Below are 18,347 nucleotides of genomic sequence, written 5' to 3' on the forward strand. Positions count from 1 at the left end.
GAGGTTCCCCCTTATATAGCCAACACTACCCTCAAACGCCCCTCACAAACTGGGAATTCAGTCGTGTCTCGAAAATCCAAACCACGATTGGTTAGGTCGGCTTTTGACCTAAGGCCCGAGGCAAATCTCAATGCTACCTGTAAAATTCCAACAAGCGGGCTGGACCAGGTCGGCCTGGGGTCGTGCCTCAAATATTGATCCATATCCAGTGCCGACTATGCAGTTGAACTTACTTAGTGCCGGCTATGTTACACCAACAACAACGCCGGCTGTGTGCTGGGGACTCAGTGCCTGCTGTGTTCAAGCGATAGCATAGTGCAGGTTGTGTGTTTAGCAACTCAGTGCCAATTGTGTTCAAGCAATAGCACAAGCCATCCTCAACACCGGCTGCGTTATTAACAATCCAGTGCCGATTGACTGGTTAAGAAGCAGTGTTGGGCATCTTCAGCACCAGTTTCGTTTTAGAAGACTTAGCACTTGCTGAGTGCTCAAGAAATTGGCTATTGCACCTGGCAGCGGATGTATTTTAAACTGCCTATTGTCGCCTACTCTAGGTCGAAGGCCTGTGTGTCCTACCATTATTTTCCCCATTGAAATTGCACTTTGACTCTGACCTATTATCCCCAGCAAAGTGGAACCAGGGCGACTAAACTCAGGTCATGACTTCTCATTCCCAATAAGAGAGCCATATGCATACTATTATCCCCAGTGGAGTTAGGGTTGTTTTTACTGCTGCAATCCTCAGTGGTCTGCTTTACACTTAGTTATTTTGTCCTCATGGATGCAAAATACCCACATTTGTCACCTCTTCCCCAATAAAGTCATCTTTCCTATATAAACCCCTCATCGGTCCTACCTATCTTATCCCCAGGGAGTCAAACTGCTACCCACAGACCTATTCCTCATAAAGTCTCACCTACATGGCGACCCAAGCACCAGTCTGTGCTGCATGACCCTCAACTACACAAATTTGGTCTAGATGCATGACCCTAAATTGCACAGTCCAAACTATATGACCTTAAACTGTAGTGGAGATCTAGTTGCACGACCTTAAACTGCATGGTTCGTGCTGCATTACCTTAAACTGCACAGCCTTGGTCCAAGGTGCGTGACCTTAAACTGCATAGCCTTGGTCCTGACCATAAACTGCACAGTCTTGGTCCACACTGCATGACCTTAAACTGCGCAGCCTTAGCTTAGTTGCACGACCCTAAAATTGCATGGTCCAATCTATACGACCATAAACTATAATGGAGGCCTAGCTGCATGACCTTATACTGCACGGTCCAAACTATGTGACCTTAAACTATAGCGGTGGTCTAAATGCACGACCCTCAACTGCATGGTCCAAACTATATGACCTTAAATTATAGTTTAGGTCTAGTTGCACGACCTTAAACTGCACGGTCCTAGATGCACGACTTTAAACGGCATAACCATGGTTCAAACTATATGCCTTTAAACTGTAGCGGAGGTCTAGTTGCATGACTTTAAACTACACGGTTCTAGTTGCAAGACTCTAAACCCCATAACCATGGTCCAATCTATATGAACTTAAAATGTAGTGGTGGTCTAGATGCTAGACCATAAACTGCATAGTCCAAACTATATCACCTTAAACTGTAGCGGAGGTCTAGTTGCATGACCTAAAACTGTAAGGTCCTAGTTGCATCACTTTAAACTGCATAACCATGGTCCAAACTATATGACCTTAAATAATAGAGGAGGTCTACTTGCACGACCTCAAACTGCATGGTCCTAGTTGCATGACTCTGAACTACATAACCACGGTCCAACTGTTTGACCCTAAACAACAATGCACGTCCTAGTCGTATGACGATAAACTGCTTTTCATGGGTCCCAGAGGTATGGCCTTAAAACTCATCCCCACATATGCGCACACACCTTTTACATGCATCTTCGAGCACGTCTTCTCTAACTGACCCGTTCGTGTGCTCGCCCCCCCTTCACTACCTCCCAAGTGAGTCCATTCCTTTCATCATCTTCCATAATTCCCCAATGAGTAGCACCTGCATTCACAAAATGGTGAACCATCCCACCACCTATACTCGTTGTAAGCTAGTGGGTCACCACATTACACATTCCATCGATACATCATCCATCTTTCATAAGTAGCCTCGTGCTATCTCCCCAAAAGTGTGCTAAAACCACTACCATGCTCACTCCATGGCCTCTACAGACTACCATCTAACTCTATTATGGTCCAGCTGTATGACCTTAAATCATAATTCACGTCTTGGCTGCATGACTAGGTCTTGAACACATGATCCTAAACACACCTTCACAAAAAAACAAAACCAAAAAAAAAAAAAATTGAAATAATGGGCATGGCGTACACCTTAATAAGGGAATGCCATGAGTAAAAATGATGGACGGGCATAGCCACGAAACCTTGAGTAAAAGAGTTTCGTGAATGAAAAAAAGGGCACGGTGAAAACTTGAAAGGGTATTGTGAGTAAAAATAGAAGAATGAGGGTTGACATGGTCATAAAGTCATGAGTAAAAGGGCCCTAAATAAAAATATTTTGGTGAAAACAATCTCTACGGTGCCGATTTCCAAGTTCAAGTGAAAGTTCGTGAAGGACGCTTGAACCAATAAATATGTTGATGCAGTGCTCGCCTCAACAGGTGGCTTCAGCCTCACTCAAAAAAGAAAAAAATCCCTAGTGTGTTACAATACCAGGGTAAAAATGTAAGAGCTTTAGGGAAAATATTTCTGCCGCCTGAGTCTAATTGCAAAAAGGACTCGAAAGACAGAAGACTCGCCAAGATGGAAAGACAAGTCTAATGAAGAGGAGCATCATTCCCATGAGGTCACGAAACACACTCAAAGATGCTGGAGATGCCCCAAGAAGGCTAAGTCAACCATGACTTTGGAGCGGAACTCAGTTGATTGTCGTAGCTGCATAGCAGTGGGTAGGGGTGGTTGTACCCAAAGCTGGTCATCTCGATAAGGAATAATTGGTCAGTCATGACTTTGGAGAGGCAATCAAATGATTGTTGTAGCTGTAAAGCAGTGGGTAGGGGTGGTTGTACCCAAAGCTGGTCACCATGATAAATTGAGGTACCCTACTAGTCAAGGAATAACTGATGCATAAAGCAGATGATATCGACATAAGGCTCTTCAGCATACCATTCACATAATCCTCAAAACGTGGCTCAACACCAGAGGATATAAGGAAACCTAGACCAATGGGAACAATGCCCTTCATCACGACGCTCAATTGCTAGACGGGCCTGATTCTGACTGACAAGGTCCGTACAAAATCCTTAGGTTAAGAATCATAAACAGTCCACACGAGGATGAGGAATTCGATAAGATCCCTGAAAAAAGTCTCTTCTCCCCCTAAAGTCTCCACTGAAGGACTCACGAACAATGTATCCCTACGTTTGAGTATCCTAATTGAACCATTACATGAATCTCCTCGGCGTTCACGTGGTCTTGTGGCTAGGAAGAAAAAAAAAATAATGTCGAAGGAAATTTTTTGAATGTTGTCCTTATCTTCTCTTTCGAAGGGCAACATTCAGCGGTGCAAGCTGTTTGAATGCATTTTTCAGCACCTTGGTCCTTGATGGGGAATAATGAAGGAAGCAGGTCAATAAAGCATACAAAAAGTGGAAATTTTGACAGGCTCATAAATGCCCCAAAATTGGTCAAGAACTTCATCATCACTCCAAAAGGCCACTTGCAAAGTTTTATCTCGATCAGACATGTCTAAGGCATTGAATATAATGAAACAACTTTAGAAAAATCAGCCTCTAGCACCCTGAAATGATGTAACTAGAACTATACTTTTAGTCCAAAAAAAAGTTGTGGGATCACCGCCATTGGATCTAGCATGGTTGAAAATCCTTATGGATCAATTTTTGGCTTAATTGGGCAATCCAAGGTAAAGTTATGGGTAAAATACCGAAAAGGGGTAAGCCACACACTATTCCCTTGTGGCCACCCTGCATCAAAACACCATTGAAGGTGGTTTCTTTCATAATCACGAGCAATGACTTTTGAGGCCTATATCTCACATGTTCCAAGTTAAATCGTACTCAAATGCCCGAGCAAGGAGAGAAACTAGATATAAGTTGTTGATCCGTGAAGAAAGTTACAAAAAATTCAACAGTAGCATACCCCACTCTAACGGCCAAATCACGACTCTCGCATACCCGATCAACACGAAACTAATTGCATTATGTGCATAAGGTTCATAGCCATCTTTGGTTTGAACCTTGCGTATGATGAACGGTTGGATTTCTTACACAGAGGCGTCAAAGCTGCTGGAAATTCTGGTGATCGAATTTCAAGAATGCGACCAAAAACTCAAGACAACCACATCTTCATCCGGACATGAAATCGAGCTATGTTTGTTATAACATAATCATGATGGCATGCTCAGTGTGATTCAGTAAAGAAATAACTAAGAAACATCAACGGACGAACATACAATCGATCCAAAGTTTTTAAGATTCAAACAAATTCATGCTTTATGATCATAGCTTAAAAACATGATTCATAGCTTGAAGTTAGTATCAAATCGACCGTCATGTCGAGCCCCACAAGAAAATAATCATCTTTGAATCAAATAGGCATCATAACAACCCCAAATCATCTTTGAATCAAATGTCCAGATTTCGAGGTTCTTGACATAGAACTTGAAGGAACCTATATAAGCATGACGCAATGGAGGCAGTTAAAAAAGACACTTGCCTAGGCAACAGGTTTCTTAACAGTTGTTGATCATTCCATAGCTGGAAAGGATATACGAGGTCTGTAATGATGAACTCGAAACATATTATAATACCTCAAGGTATCTTCTCGAGAAGCTGTATGCAGCCACTCTGACTCACATTACCCGAGGAGAGAATGTCCAGACCGATGCACCAGTTAAACTGGGAGTTGCCATGATCATTGAGCCAAAAGCGTCGCCTCAGATTCCTGTACAAGAATGACGATCCATCCTATGATGGAAAAGGAAGATTCTAATAAAGAAGAAAATCTATGGATGGTTTTTCCCCCATACCCTCAAGGAGCTATGAGGAAATTGATATAAGAACCTGCTCCTTATGATATCGTCATGGTGGCAGAAGCACCCCGGCTAGATTAGCCTCAGCCTTTCCTAGAATATTTTGTCCACGGTCAACTCTCTAAGACTAGGAAGGATAGGGTAACCCTTAAAAGTCATGGCACAAGACTCACTCTTCTCAATGACCAACTATATAGGAGGTCATATGATGGAATATTGTTAAGGTGCCTTTCATATGAATGAGGATAAATAATGTTAAAGGAGGTGGACGATGGGGTATGTGGCATGCACCAGTTCAGACTCAAGTTATACCACCAACTGCATCAGGTGGGGTATTTTCTAGGCCAGTATGGTAAAAGATGCATTTAAATATGCATAGAGAAGTTAAGCATGCCAAGTACACGCTGACTACATTTACTAATCACCGGAACAGTTGCATCTAACTCTCATGACCTAGCCTTTCTCTCAATGGGGAATAGATATCGTAAGATCCCCTAGCCTTAGGAAATAGACATTTATATATATTGATAGTTACTGACTATTTCTCTTAATAAGCTGAGGCCATCTCACTTGAAAGAGTAGCTGGCAAGATAGTGGCTGACTTCGTTCACCACCCTATTGTGTATCGATTCAGGGTACCAGATAGAATTACATTGGACAACGACTCTCTGTTTAAGAACGATCACAATCGCAAATTGGCTAGTCAATTTAACATTGATGGGAGGTATTCGTCCATGTACAACCCAAGGGTAAATGGACAAGCCGAAGCCTTTAACAAAAGCCTTTACAAAGTCTTGAAAAGGATCCAACTCAGGATGAATGAGAGAGAGAGGAGAGAGAAGGAAAAAGTCTGGTATCCCTCGATGAAGGTACCTTTCTCTGTCCCCTTTTCTCTCTCCTTTTCCTTTATTTCTCTCTCGTCCTTTTTTTCTCCTTTTTTCTATCCTCTTTCTTTCTTTCTCTCCCTTCCTCTTCTTCTCTCTATCTCCCTCATCTCCATCTCAATCATGCACAGCATTAGCCATTGTTGTGCATGTCTCTCTCTTTCTCTCTCTTCTTCCTCTTTCCTCTTTTCTATCTGCTTTCTTTCTTTTCCTATTCCCCCTCTTTCTTAATCTTCTCCTTCTCTCTCTACTTTCCTTTCCTCTTTCTCTTCCTTAAACCCTATTTCTTCCTCTTTGTCTTTCTTTCTCTCACCCTATTATTTCTTTTCTCTCTCCTCTTCATTCATGCATGGTGTAACCCGAGTGACTGGCCATGCCTCTGTCCAAGTTTCTCCTTCCCCATGTTGTGCACGACGATGTTCATCGTTATGCATGACAGTCCTTTCCTCATTCTTTAATAAGGACATTGAACCGGGCCCTTCCCTGAGTGGCAGGTAGGCTTGTGTTTGAGTCCCTACGAGCGGTGATGCCTAGCGCCGCATGTGTCTTTCCCTTTCTAATTCTTGTCTCTCTCTCTTGACATGAACGACAAAAACCCATCATTGTTCATGTTCTTTCTCACTCCTCTTTCCTTTGTCATGGGCAACAGAAACCCAATCATTGTCCATGTATTTTCTCTCTCCTCTTTCCTCTGTCAAGGATGGTGGAAGCCCATCATCGTTTATATTCTTTCTCTCTCCTCTTTCCTCTGTCATGGATAGTAGAAACATATCGCCATCCATGTTTTCTTTTTCTCTTTCCTCTATCATGGACGGCAGAAGCTCATCATCATCCATGCTTCCTTCTTCCTTCTCTCTCCTCTGTCATGGACGACAGAAGCTCATCGTCATCCATGCTTCCTTCTTCCTTCTCTCTCCTCTGTCATGGACGGTAGAAGCTCATCGTCGTCTATTCTTTCTTCTTTTTCTCTCACCTTTCTTCTTTCTCTCTCTTCTCTTCTCTCTCCTTTCTCTCCCTTCTCTTCTCTCACTCGCTTCTTCTCTCTCCCCCTTCCTTTTGTCTCTCCTTTATTTTCTCTTCTCCCTTCTCTCCCTTTTCTCTTTTCTCTTCTTTCTCTTCACACTCCTCTCTTCTCTTTTCCTCTTCTTTCTTTCTCTCTCTTCTCTCCTTTCTCATCTATCTCTTCTCTTTCTTTTCTTCTCCTTTCCTTATCTTTTTCTCCTATCTCGTTTCTTATCTCTCTCTTTCTCTCTCTGCTTTTCTTATCTCTCCTCTTTCTCTTTCTTTTTCTTTTTCCTCTCTCATTTGACCAGGGGACAAGTCGAGCACTGACACGGTAGTCTCGTCGTTGAGCAGTATTGTTGTCGTGCCAATCTAAGTTACCGTGCTCATCTTACTATCATGTCGAACTTACCGTTGTGCCAAGCTAGTTGGTGTTGATGTTCTGTCGTCGAGTAATATTGTCATCGTGCCGATCCGCGTTACTGTGCCTGTCGTGCTACCAACGTCAGGTAATTCTTCATGCTAATGTAGCCACTGTGATATATTATCCACCTGATCAAATGTCTCTTTCTTTTCTTTTATTCTCTGTACTTCCTTCCCTCAACCCTCATCTCATCATTTCTTCTCTTTTCTCCTTTGAATGTATATGCCTGTGTGCAATCACCCAAAGATAAGGTGGGGTCCATTGGTCCCTTAACCATGTGCGTGTGATCACAGAAACAGGGAATACAGGTCAAGGGAGGCAATTCTGAATTAGGTGTACAACTGGGGGGCTTTCTGACGTGATCTAAGAGGGTGCCCACATGAGTCAGCCCGAGTGAGTCACGGACCCAAGTGACTTGTGTTCTACCACATAACAAATTCATCTATCATTGGTTGGTATATCTACCCTTGTTCTTGAGCAAGGTTCCCGAGAGAGCGATCTCAAGTCTCGAGTTTCCTTTGAAACTCGAGACATGTGTCACCAGATCATTTAGATCCGGTGGCAAGATCGAGGCACCTAACCAACTTGGCGACTCCACTAAGGACTTACTACCCCTTCGTCGGATCGTACTTGTTTGGCTAGTTTCTCCATTGGTTTTTTGTTTTAACACACCACATGGCTTTCAGGTTCCTTAACCCATTCATCTGGATCAGGGATTTTCTCATCCCTGCATTCCGGAGCTTCCCCTGGGAAAAAGTTCCTCAAACTTCGTTCCCAATTTTTGTTTTGAGCAAAGACCCAGTGTCTATCTCTCAACTCTGAACTTGGATAAGCGTGAGAAAGGACTTAAAGGTCCCTAACTCCCCATCTTCTTGCCCTGGTTGAACTTCCTCCAAGGTGGTTACGTGCCTCAATCTCACCCTTCGAGTCAGGTTGACCTGATGGCATGGTTCCGGGTTTCAGATGGACCCAGGACCTGAGATCGCACTCTCGGGAACCACCTAAAGAAGACGTGGACAGGAGTACCAACCGATGAGAAAAGAATTAAGGTCGTGAGGTAGGACTTACCTCACGTGGGTCCGTGACGCACTCGGGCTGGCTCACCTGGGTGCCCACATAGATCACGTTGAAAATCACCCTGGCCTATGGCTGGTTTGGAATCACCTCCCTTGACCTATTTTCTCCTTTCTTGCAAAGATACACACACGCATTAAAAATACAGACAAGTGGGGCATAAGTCCCCACCTTATTATCAAATGAGCGCACATGTGATGGAAAATAAGATAAAAGATAAAACAGATAAATAAAATAAGACTAGAAAAATGGAATTAAATACATTAAACTAAGATGAAGTGAGTGAGATAAATCAAATGAAGTGGAGTAAAAATAAATAAAAGGAATGGAAGAAAATAAGATAAGATGATTAGAATGAAGTAGCTAAATAAAATGAGTAACTAAACTAAAATGAGTAAAATAAGATAACAAAAGCAACAATGAAATAAATAAAAAAAAATAAGGGAAAATAGTGTTAAGACATTGGGTTTTTTAAATGGAGTGAGGGGAAGAAAGAGGGTATGGAATAAATAATATATAAAAAAAAAATTAATGTTTAAGAGATAGAGAAAGCGACTTGAAGTTGGATAAAGTGAGGAGGAGGAGCCAACAAAATGAAGAGGGAGTTAACGAAGAACGAAAACTGACGAAAATAAAAAGTACAGGAAATGTTCCATTTTATGGGTTTTATTTTAGAGAGAAAACACAGTGAAGGGTGAGGAGTTGCAGAGGACCATGAAAGGGGCAAAAGTGGTGGACAACAATGATTGTACGATAGAGTGAAAGAAGGTGGGACGAAAACAGTAGGGATAATGTGAGATGGATGGTGGCCACGGATAGCTGGGAACATGGAACTATGGTGGTGAACAGAAGAGAAGGACAAGGAAAGATGGAGGCTGCGAAATTAGCAGCGAAGGTGACAGAAATAGAGCAACAGTGGTAGTGGAAGAGAGAGGCGAAGAAGAGCGGTGCAATGGGCTGAAGTTGCAGTAGTAAGGTGGCTGCGATTGACGGTTGTTGCTGATTGGTAAGAAAGACATGGCCTGATGGAGTTGCAGGGGAGAGTGGCAAAGGAAAGGGGAGAGTTGAAGAGAGTTGAACGAGGGATGATGGGAAGGTTGTGATAGAGTGAGGTAGCGATGGTGCTGCCTGCTGATGGTAATGGTTGAAGGATAGAGACAGCAAGAAGCTGAGAGAAGTTGTGGTGGTGGATTGGAGCAGAGGTTGCGAGTAGCAAGGTAGAAAGAATGGGTGGCAGGGATGAAGATGCAAGAGAGGTGGAGATGATGCAAGAGAGGTGGAGATGATGCAAGAGAGGCGAAGATTGGCTGTTGCGTAGTGGTCACAATTGAGAGGGAGGCAAAGAGAGAGGAAGGAAGAAGTAGGCAACTGCTGCCTGGTGAGTGGGGACAGAGGTGGTGGCTGCCAGCTAGAGGAAAAGGTTGAGGGACGAAAGAGAGGCGAGGGTAGTAGGTGCCAGTGAAAGTGAGGCCGTGAGATAGTGGCTGCCGACGAGAGACCTCAGTCACGCACGACGATGGGGGAGGTTCACACATGGCGCTGAGTGAAGGGTGAGTTGCACACGGTGATAGATGGTAGCTTGCACACACGGCAATAGGTGGTGGCTTGCACACACGATGATAAGTGACATGGGTGTTCATGGCAATAGGGTAGGATAGGTCGCAAACAAAAATAGAGTAGGATAGGTCGCACACGACGATAGGTAAGAATAGGTCTCACACAACAATTGGTAAGGAAAGGCTCACAGACTCAAAGATAATCTCGTGGGGCCACAGGACGTGAGGGAGGAAGTCACCACAAGGGTGAACCAAAGAAAGGGAGCTGTGAAGGAGAATAGAAAAGGAAGACAAAAGGGAAACGGATGTGAGGGACTACCAGAAAAAGAAGGGGCAGGTGAGCCCGAGGGTGAACTGGAAAAAAATGATCATGCATGAGATGAAAGGAAAAAAAAAATGGGGAAATCATGGTCATGTGCGACCACAAGGAAGGAGAGGTTGTGATCATGAGGGACCACAGGGAGGATAGAAGAGAGAGATCGTGGTTAAGCGAGACCACAAGAGGAAAAGAGAAAAAGATAATGGGAAAGAGTGAACATAGATGGCGATGGGGATCCACCGTTGGTGGAAGGGTAGAGATAAAGAGAGAGAGAGAAAGAGAAGAGAGAGAAGAGATAAGCCCAAGGTTTTTCTCTCCTTCCTCTCTCTCTCAAGATGTGATCCAATAATGAAAAAGGATGAAAATTTTCTTAAGCAAAGTCGGGTCCTTGTACAATGATATAACGCGATATATATAATCTTTTGCCCAAACATGCGTGGATTGATCAAAAATAACCCTAATAACTGAAAATTAAGATTTAATTGATTAAAAGAAATTGTAAGCATAGCTGTAAAATGACAGATTTGTCCCTTCCTAACAATTGAGGAAAATCCAAAACAGTCCCTACTGCTGCCCTAAAACGTACGTGATCTTTCATGGATGATCAGGGGTTCTTCTAGTGCTAGTTTTTCAAAAAGATAATTGTTTTCTTGTAGGGCTCAGCATGGCGGTCGATTTGATACCAACTTTGAGTCATGGATCATGTTTTTAAGCCACGATCATGTGAATTAAAATTTTGATGAATCTTAAAACTTCAGATCAATAGAGTGCTCGTTCCTTTATGTTTCTTCTTGATTTCTTCACTGAATCACACTAAGCATACCATCACAATTGCGTGGCGAAAAACGCAACGTGTCCGGACAAAGATTTTGTAATGTTTTCTTGGAGTGTCCATTTAAGATGAAATTTGACCCCTGAGGGTTTTCAACCATTTCAGATCCAATGGTGGTGGTCCCATAGCTTGTTGACATGCCGAAAATATAGTTCTAGTTATAGAATCTATTTCAAGGTGCGAGAGATTGATTCTGCCAAAACTGTTTCTCAGTCTGCACCGCCTTAGACATGTCAAAATGTGACGAAACTTGACAGGAGACCTTTTAGAGTCCTTATGAAGATCTTGACCAATTATGGGGCCATTCTGAGACTGTTGAAATTTCCACTGTTTGTCAGGCTTTATTGACCAACTTCTCTTTTATTCCCCATCAGGGACCCATGGTCCTAAAAAATGTCTTCAAACAGCATGCCCCACCAAATGTTGTGCTTTAAGAAAAGCGAGAATGAAAACATTCAAAAAATTTCCCGTGACTTTATTTCTTGTTTCTTCCTAACCACAGCACCACGTGAACATCGAGGAGATCAACGCAATGTTGTAAATAGGATGCTCAAACATTTGGATGAAATGTATAGGTCCATCAGTGGAGACTTTAGGGGGAGAGGAGACTTTGAGGGATCTTTTGCTCATCGCCCTCACTATCAAGGGACTATTTTCGATTCTAACAGCTGAGGATTTTGCATGGACTTCGTTTGTCAGAATCAGGCCAATCTGGTGACCAAGTGTTATGAGCATTTAGTTGGAATTGTTTGCTGCTACACTAGTTTTTTTTTTACAATCACGGTACCTTTGTGGGCCCCATCCTGCCGGGTCTAGTCGGGGTCATTTTGTTGGTCTATCCCGAAGGTCTGAGCTTGTCGGCTAGGGGGCGTTTTGGGGAGGCATCACCCTGAAGTCTCTGGCAGGTTCGCCCTGGCTTTGTCAGTTTCTTTCCTTTGTGGGGGTCTTTAGCATTTTGGAGGGATCTTTAGGTCTTCATCCTCACCCTCAAGGACTCTTTTTTACTTTGGAGGGATCTTTCGGTCTTCGTTCTCACCCTCAAGGACTCTTTTTTTTTTTCGTGTTTGGGAGATCTTGTGAGGCTCTTACTCTCGGGTTAGCCATCTTGTGTTGTGATTGGATTCTGACAGCTGAGGATTTTGCGTGGAACTCATTAGCTAGAATTATGCCTATTTGGCAATTGGGTGTCTGCTGAGGCTGTGATGCTTTATCAACCTGTTTTATTGGTCCAAGCTCCCTTTGCAGGATTTCACCTAGACTTGGGAAGTGTCACTCTAAAGACGGTTTTCCCCCACCTGCTTTATTTTTGGGCTCGTTTACCCATGACCTTGTGGCCATGGCCACCTTTTCATCCCTTTTTGCTCACAGTGCCCTCTTGAGGTTTTCACCGTACCCAGGTTTATGTTTTCACGAAACTCTTTTACTCATGGTTTCATGACTATGCCGATCCGTCATTTTTACTCATGGCATTCCCTTATCCAGATATACGTCATGCCCGCTATTTTCCTTTTTTATCTCTTTTTTTTTTTTGAAGGCGTGTTTAGCAGCATGCCTTCTGGACCTGTGCAAATCCTTTTAACGTCATGCAGCCAAGACGTGCATTACAGTTTAAGGTCATACAACTGGACCGTGGTGGTGATAAATGACAGTCAGTTGAGGCCATAAAGTGAGTATGGTGGTCATCATACTCAATTTGGGGAAATGGGACGAGGCTACCTATGAAAGATAGATGATGTATGAATGGAAGGTGAAAAGTGGTGATCCACTAACTTACGATGAGTACAGATGGAGGGATGGCTTGCCGTTTTGTGAGCATGGATAAGACTCACTGGGGAATGATGGATGGTGATCAAAGGAATGGACTCATTGGGGAGGTAATGAAGGTGGTGCATGCATACGAACGGGCCGGCTAGAAAAGGCGTGCGTGAAGATGCACGTAAAGGGCGTGTGCGAGTGTGTGGGGGAAATTTTAAAGTCATGCCTCCTGGACCTGGGCAAAGCAGTTTAACGCCATGCGATCAGGACATGCACTATGGTTTAAGGTCATATAGCTTGGACCGTGACTGTGCAATTTACAGTCATGCAACCAGGACCATGCAGTTTAAGGTCATGCAACTAGATCTCCGCTATAGTTTAAGTCATATAGTTTCGACTATACAGTTTAGGGTCGTGCGTCTAGACCATTTAGGGGGGTTGCCATGTAAGCAAAGCTCCGTGGGGAATAGAGACAGTGGCTCAGTGAGAAGCAGACCCACTAGGGATTAATTTGGTCGATATGACTCTACGGGGATAATGAGCAATGGTATGCATAAAACTCTGCTAAGAATGACAGGCCGGAGCACGGATGAACCCTACTGGGGATAGTGGTGGAATACACCCAGTGAAGAGGTACATCTATTTCACAGTTTAAAGCCATGCGAATGGAAAATTCACAGCATTTAATGTCTTACTATAGGGACGTGCATTACAGTTTTAAGGTCTTATAGCTCGAGCCATGGCTATGTAATTTAAAGTCATGCGGCTAGGACCATACAGTTTAAGGTCATGCAACCAGTCTTCTGCTACAGTTTAAGGTCATGTAATTTGGACCATGGAGTTTAAGTTCGTGCATCTAGGCCAAGGCTGTGCAGTTTAAGGTCATGCAGCACGGACCATTGTGTGGGTCTCCATGTAGGTGAAGCTCCATAGGGAATAAGTCTTTGGATAGCTATGTGACTCTCTAGGGATAAAATGATTAGAGGCCAGCAGGGGTTTAGATGGAGAAGCAGACTTCACTGCAGATTAGGGGACAAGTATCACTTTCTTAAGGTGAAAGATGAAACTCCATGGGGACTAGGCTCATGAAAGGTAACTTGACTCCTGGCTTGGTGTGCGACTGACCCACAGGGGATTAAAGGGGTAAGAACGACCCTAAATCCACTGGAGATCAATGGGCTGCAGTACAGGTGTAATTCCTACTGAGGATGAGGGACAGTGGCCTGCTTCTAACTCCTTTGTGAATGACCAGTCATGCCCTGGGTGGAATGGCTGGATGGAACTCCACTGGGGATGACAGAGGTTATGACTTTGGTGCAACTCCATTAGGGATAGTGGTAGAATACGCTCGGCAGTAACGGGGTCTAGCATAAGGTTACGCTTGACAAGAAGTGGGGTCATGGGTAGTTAGGGTGCATGATGGAGGCTTAAGGGGGCTATGAGTGATGTGACTCAATCGGACAAATGGAGGCCAGGAGAGTCTTAAGGTAGTGGTCATGTGTGGAATGGGTACAATGGGTGGTTAAAGTGCCTTATCAAGTGTAGTGATATACGGTTGAGACTGTGGTACGCCTCTTTGAGATATTGCTTTGTATAGGCGGTCGCATGCCTTGAGGGTTGCATGCTCTACTTTAAAACCTCACAGTCAAAACTGTGGTAAACCTGTTTAATAAATGAATTTGTAGAGGCAGACGCATACCTTGATGGTTACATGCTCTGCTTCGAAGCCTCACAGCTAGAACTGTGGTACGCCTCTTTAATATATGGCTTTGTAGAGGCAATCGGATACCTTGATGGTTACATGCTCTGCTTCGAAGCCTCACACCTGGAACTATGGTACACCTCTTTAATAAATTTCTTTATAGAGGCAGGCACATGCTTTGAAGTGCATGCTCTGCTTCGAAGCCACACAGTCGGGACTATGGTACACCGCTTTGTGATATGGCTTTGTAGATGCGGGCTCATGCTTTGAAGTGCACGCACTGCTTCGAAGCCTCATAGTCGGAACTGTGGTACACCTCTTTATGATATGACTTTGTAGAGGCGGGCGCATGCTTTGAAGTGCATGCTCTGCTTCAAAGCCTCACAGCCAGAACTGTGGTAAACCTCTTTAATATATGGCTTTGTAGAGGTGGTTGCATGCCTTGACAGTTGCATGCCCTGCTTCGAAGCCTCACAATCAGAACTGTGGTACAACTCGTTGATATATGGCTTTATAGAGCCGGGCACATACTTTGACGGTTGCATGCTATGCTTTGAAGCCTCACTACTGGAACTGTGGTACACCTCTTTGAAATATGGCTTTTATAGAGGCGGATGCTTTGACGATTGCATGCTATGCTTCAAAGCCTCACAACTAGAACTGTGGTACACCTCTTTGAAATATCTATTTATAGAGGTGGGCGCATGATTTGACGGTTGCATGTTATGCTTGGAATCCTCACAGCTGAAATCGAGGTATACCTTGATTAGGGAGAACACGTCGGAGGGGTGGTATCCTTTCACCTGTGGCTTGTGAAGAAGGATGTAGTAGGGGATGTGTAGGAGGGTGTCATGCGGTAACCCCATGGATACATGTAGGAACAGGAAGCAGTTTATAGTCATGCGAATGAACTATATGTCGTGCAGTTTAACGTCTTGCTATAGGGACGTTTGATATTTTTACTCGTGATGACCCGTAGGGGAGGATGAACACGCCTGTCATTTGAGAGTGAGTTCCCCAAAGGGCTTCACCACACCCCTTTATTTTGACAATCTTTCCCATAGTGCCCTTGTGGGTTTTTACTATGCCCGTCTTTCTTCTTTTTTACATATTTTTCCCATGGTGCCCTTTGGGGGTGTACACCATGTTCGTCATCTTTTTTTTTTTGGACATTTTTTACCCATGACATCCTCACAGGTTTTTATCATGTCCATTTTTTCTCTTTTTTTGGCCGAAGCGTGTTTAAGGTCATGCCACCGTCACCATCAATTTGGCATGTTTTAAGGTCATTTGTCGAGACCTGAGGGCATGTTTTAGGTCTTGCCTCCAAGACCGTATGTTGTGCAGTTTATGGTTGTGCACCTAGGATGTGTTATATAGTTTAGGGTCGTATAGCTTGGAGCATTGCTTTTCAGCTTAGGCCCTGCATCATGGACCATGTAGTTTAAGGTCGTGCAACTAGACCTTTGCTATAGTTTAAAGTCGTGTAGCTTGGACCTTGTAGTTTAAGGTCGTGCATCTATACATTCACTAGAGTTTAAGGTCGCACAGTTTGGACCTTGCATCGCACCGGACCACTCGTAGAATCTGGCCCCAAGTTCAGTTTTTGCATGTCTATGCAATTCTGGATGATATCTTCGACCGCATAGCACCCCACAGTGCTATGACCAAGTCTCCTATGATATTGGCAATAATTGATCTTGTCATCCCTCCTGACCTCCTTCAACCTTTTCGACGCAGGTAGTTCGATCACTCCTTTTGATAAGAGAGTTTCCAGTAACATGGGGATCATAGATTTTCGAAAGGAATAACCCTGTGTCTGAAATAATTGATTTTGTTCTTGGGGACATCGAGTCTTTGATCTCCTTGTGGCAATAGATTTTGATCATCATAAGCTGGAGGAGATTTCTGGTAGCGATTCGGCTTTCCTGTCGCTAAGGCGTAGCAATTTGGCTTTACTGTCGTGGAGGCATCACAACTTTTGATGCTTTGGCCACCATGCCTTTTACTAGTCCTTTGTTCCCAATATGAAGAAAAGATGAAGAAGGGATTGGCAATGAGGGAGGTGAGGGTGGGGAGTAGTTCATCATCTAATGGCCCTGTTTCAATGTCCAAGAGTGGTGCTTGAGAGACGGTAAATGAGGCTTGGTGCCTCGAGGGAATATGCTCAAGCTTGTGAGACTTCAGCACCACTTGATGCAAGGTTCTTATCGTTTGTCTTTCGACCTCATCTCGGCCTGTAAGTGCCTCAATGTGGCCTTAAGCTACGCGACCTCGTCTTGATAGGCTTTCAATACTATACTAACAGCTCTGGTTTCGCCCTTAAACGTTCTTGAGGGCTTCTTACAATTAAGAGAGGAATTGAACATTCCATCATCGTCCTCTGGGGGACACATGAGACACTCATGGCATGAGGAGAGCAGGGCATTGGCTTTATAGGGAGTTCTGTTATTCCCCAAGCATGGAGGAGCCATTTGAACAAGGCTTCCATGAGGGAAAGGGGAGCTCACTTCAACCAGTACTGGGGACCATCTTTCCTCGAATGAGAGTGACAGGTTCTCATGAAAGGTAAAAATGTCGAAGGGAGAGGAAGCGAGGGAAGCAACATCATTAGGGCAACCGAGAGTAGACAACTGTCCATCAAAAGCCCAAGATTCTGTAATGAATCCCTGGAAAGAAGGAAGGAGGGTGGCCAGTGGCAGGTTTCCCTTCCTATTCTGAAGGCAGATCTCAACAACGGGCTTCTCAATCTCTTCATCTTTGTCTTGAAGATGTTTGAACATATTTTTCAACACCTTGGTCCCTGATAGGAAGCAGGTCAATAAAGCTTATAATACAGTGGAAATTTTGGATAGTCTCATAATGGCCCCATAATTGGTCAAGATCTTCATTAGACCTTCAAAAAACCACCTGCCAAGTTTCATTAAGATCAGACATGTCTAAGGCAGTGAACACAAAGAAAATATTTTGTCAAAATCGGTCTTTAGCACCTTGAAATGGACCCCAGAACTAGAGCTACACTTTTGGTGAGTCAAACAGCTGTGGGACCACCGCCATTATATCCGGCACGATCGAAAACCCCTCTAAGTCAAGTTTCGGCTTAATCGGGCACTCCAGGACAAAGTTATGGGTTAAATACCAAAACAGGTAGGCCGCACACTATTCACTTGTGGCCACCTTGCACTAAAACACCATTAAAGGTGGTTGCTTTTACAATCACGGTCAGTCACTTTCGATGCCTATAACTCACTCATTCCAAGTCGGATCCCTCCCAAATTTGGTGAGCATGTTCCTCTCATCAAGGCGAGCAATTCGATATGTGGTACGCCCCGTGACGATGCCTGAGCAGGGAGAAAAACTAAATGGAAGTCACTGATCCGTGAAGAAGTTGCATAAAATTGAGCAGCAATCGTTCGAGCAGCTAAATGACGACGCTCGCATACCTGATCGGCACGAAAGTAATTGAAATATGTGCGTGAGGTCCGAGGCTATCTCTCGTCCAAACTTCACAAACAATGAACAGTTGGATTTCACACACAATGTCCTCAAAGCTGCTGTAAATTTCGACCGTAGAATTTCAAATTTCGGTCAAAAACGCAAGAGGACAAAATCTTCATCCGGACACGAAATCAAGTTACGTTCGTTGCAACGTGATTTTGACAGCACGCTTAGTATGATTCAATGAATAATTCATGAAGAAACATCAAGGAATGAGCACACAATCGATCCAAAGTTCTCAAGATTCATCCAAAATTCAAGT

The sequence above is a fragment of the Amborella trichopoda genome, chromosome 2 (assembly GCF_054954075.1).
Source record: "Amborella trichopoda isolate Santa Cruz 75 chromosome 2, AtrichopodaSantaCruz75HAP2 v2.0, whole genome shotgun sequence".
Taxonomy (NCBI): domain Eukaryota; kingdom Viridiplantae; phylum Streptophyta; class Magnoliopsida; order Amborellales; family Amborellaceae; genus Amborella; species Amborella trichopoda.